Raw genomic sequence first — 3,681 nt, forward strand, 5'->3', positions numbered from 1 at the left:
TAAAATTTTTAATTTCTAAAAAAAGTAAGTTTTTAGCTTTTTTTTGTGACTTCTTCTTTTTTAAAAACAGACATACAAATGAATTTAAGTTGAAAAGAAAAACTTTTAAAAAAAGTTCATCCAAATGTACCCTTGTGTTATATGCTGCGGCATTTTAGAGGGGATAAAATCTACCTAAGCGGCTTAGATTAGTACGGTGATTGTCTTTAGGATCCACTAAGGTTCATTCATTATAAGATAAAACTGGAGCAGGAATTAGTGACTAACATTACTTGTTCCTTTTGTCAAATTCTAAAGCCATTCAAGAAGGAGAGAAAAAAGAGAAATCAATAATAAAGAAGTACCTTTAGTCTCGGTAAGGAGAAAATTCCTTTTTTCCAATTTTGCGTCTATCAAATCAAATTTTAATTATATGATTTAAACCTTTGTTAGAAATTAAAAAGAAGAAGATGTGTTCATGCATATGACACACGATATATTTAGTTCTTCACTGACCTTATTGGCACAAAATAGAAAGGAAGGAAAGCTAGTTAATTGATATAAGTTTACACAGTAGATTCTAATGCTATGAAAAAAGCTACTTAATTATACTGGTGTCTGGAGGAGGAAGGTGTGGCAGAAGCTACTTATTGGCACAAGTGTTTCCCTGAACTAGTTATAGTATTAGCAGTATCAGCATCTTTCCTAATCTTTCTGAAAACATGGCTTATATAGTTCTCAGCACTGACATTAATATCGTTTGTTTGTTGTCTAACAAAGGTTGGCCCCTCCATTTCTGACTCCAATTGGTAGGAAAATTGCTTTCTGGTCCTGTCTGACTCTCGTGATCTTTGATTCATTTTGTAAAGTTTTGATGCCGAAGTTGTGTTATCTATTCTCATGGGTTTCATGTTGTGGTGGAAGGTTTGTTGTGAAACACAGGTCAGCAAACCTGAAACATGCCAAGCTGATGATGTTTGCCAATAATAACATTGATTACTTGAGTCTGTAGTCCTTGTTAGCCATAGTAAAAAGTGTGTGGAAGCTGCAAAGATTTTACATAGAAAAGAGTAGGTGATAGCTAGAATTAATGCTACTATGCATGAAAAATAGAAAACTAAAACGAGAATTCAAATGGGTTATGGAATAATATCATTAATGCATACTTTTGAAAGAGGATTCAATGGAAAAAGGAAATTGTCTTGTGAGAAGTTTGATCTCTTTATGAATAAGATATGAGTCATCTCACTACTGCTAATTAAGTTGTCTTGTTGGGTTTGAGAGAGTGAAAATAGAAGCACTGATTCGGTGATTCCTGCTGCCTTAACTTCTTGATTTAATTTGTCTCCGGAAAGACCTTGTAGCTAAGATTCTAATGTCTGTGTTGTAATTTGGGAAATCCGTTTCAAAACAGTAACGCAAGAAACATAACAAGAAAGAATAAAGAAAGCATAAAGCGACGAGACACCAGTATTTTACAGGTTCAGAAACTCAGGGTTAGTGAGTTTCCTACGTCCTGGGGCCTAAAGAGGGTTAAACGCCCTCTGATATGCAGTTTATTCAAGATCAGAAAGAAAAACAAGAGTTCACAGTATACAGAAACAAGCTATACAGAAACTAGCAAGAGAGGAACCTAATTTCTTGAGAAATAACAACAAGACAAACAGATCTTGAATAAACACTCAAGATTAAGAACGGTAAACAACTGATATTACAAAGATGAAGAAGACTTCCCAATCTTCACAAGCTAGCATAGGAAACGTAGTTCCTATCTCTGGACCTCAAAGCTAAACACACGAGCTTCACAGGACCACCTTGCAGATTATCTTCTCCAGCATTTGAATACCAATCAAAAGATCTCACCGATCAAAGGAACCGTCTTGTTGAGATGAACCTCACCTTATTCAATATTGTCCTATTCATCCTCTCAGCCACCCCATTTTGCTGGGGTGTCTCAGCACAGGTCCTATGCCTTTGGATCCCATGCTCTTTGCAAAAATCAGCAAACTGATTGTTACAAAACTCTAAGCCATTATCAGTCCTAAGAACTTTAACCCTTTTTCCAGTTTTATTCTCAACCAGGATTTTCCAATCCTTAAAACTAATAAAAGCTTGATCCTTATGTTTTAGGAAGTAGGTCCAGACCCTTCTGGAATATGAGTCAACTATTGAAATGAAATAGTGACATCCAGATAAAGAACTGGGGATATTAGGAGATCCCCACAGGTCTGAATGGACATATTCAAGCACTGCCTTAGAGGTATTGCTAGCTGCAGCAAAGGGGAGCTTGTGAGTTTTTCCCAAAATACAGTTTTCACAAAACTCCACACAAGTTACCCCTTTTGAGCTAATAATACCTTGCTTATACAGCTCAGACAGCCCCTGGTTGCTGATGTGTCCAAGTCTCCTATGCCAGAGAATGGATTCATCAGCTTTTACAGCTGCTTCACAGGCTTCTTGTGTGACAGCTTGGCCTTCTAATATATAGAGGTCATTCACAAGTTTTCCTCTCATGAGGACTTGTGATCCCTTGACAATATCAAGCAGTCCTTGCTTACTTCTAAACTCAAGACCACTACAGTCAAGCATCCCTAAGGAGATCAAGTTTCTCCTTAATGCAGGAACAAATCTAACTTCTTTTAGAATTTTACAGCTCCCATCACTCATCTTGAACATGACAGACCCTACACCCTTTATTTCACACACTTGGTCATTCCCCATTAAGACTTTGCCACCCCTTTGAGACTCCAGCCCACTAAGCCACTCTTTTCTGGGTGTCATATGGTATGTGCACCCAGAATCCATCACCCATTCAGCTTCAAAGGTTTTATCAGACAAAACCAGTGCTTCAACACTGTTAAAGTCAGTGAGTACATTTGCATACTCAGTTTTACCTTGCTGTTTGGGGACACTCCTTGGGTTTTCAGGGCAATTCCTTTTCAGGTGGCCCTCTTTATGACAGTGCCAGCACACAAGCTTGCCTTGTGATTGGCTTTTACTCTTATCTTGGTTTCCCTGGACACTTTGATTACCTTGGGGAACAAAATAGTTGTTCCCCTTCTTCTTACTGTTTGACTTCCCCTTTTTATTCCCCTTTCCTTTAACATAGAGGCCTTCAGCAGTGGGCTTTTTGTGAGAAATCATCTCAACTTCTCTAGCCCTCAAGGCCTCAGTAATCTCATCAATGGTCATATCCCCCTTACTATATTTTATAACATCCTTAACCCCTCTATAAGGGTCAGGAAGAGAATTCAAGAGGATCAGAATTTGATCCTCTTCAGAGACAACAGCCCCTGCATTCTCCAGCTGTAGAGTTAACCTATTAAACTCATCAAGGTTATCCTCTAGACACTTACTAGGATCCATCTTGAAGGAGAAAAATCTTTCCTTCAAGAACATTTTGTTGGGGGCTGACTTGGTTTGATACAGACTCTCTAACTTTAGCCAGAGCTCATGAGGGTCAGTGATCTTGCTAACCCTACGCAGTACACTATCAGAGATATTGACAACTATGAGACTATGAGCTAAAGATAGCAGGTCCTTCCTTTCCTTTGGTGTCAAGTTTTCAGGTAGGTCCTTTGCAGGTCTTATTGCATCCTCACATTTTTGCTGAACCAACACAGCCTTCATCTTAATTTTCCACATATTAAAATCACCTCTCCCATCAAATTTCTCCACCTCCAGCTTAGTGATGCCCATCTT

This window comes from Gastrolobium bilobum, unplaced genomic scaffold (genome assembly GCF_033153095.1).
Source record: "Gastrolobium bilobum isolate Gb01-03AN ecotype WA unplaced genomic scaffold, APGP_CSIRO_Gbil_v1 utg4323, whole genome shotgun sequence".
Lineage (NCBI taxonomy): Eukaryota > Viridiplantae > Streptophyta > Magnoliopsida > Fabales > Fabaceae > Gastrolobium > Gastrolobium bilobum.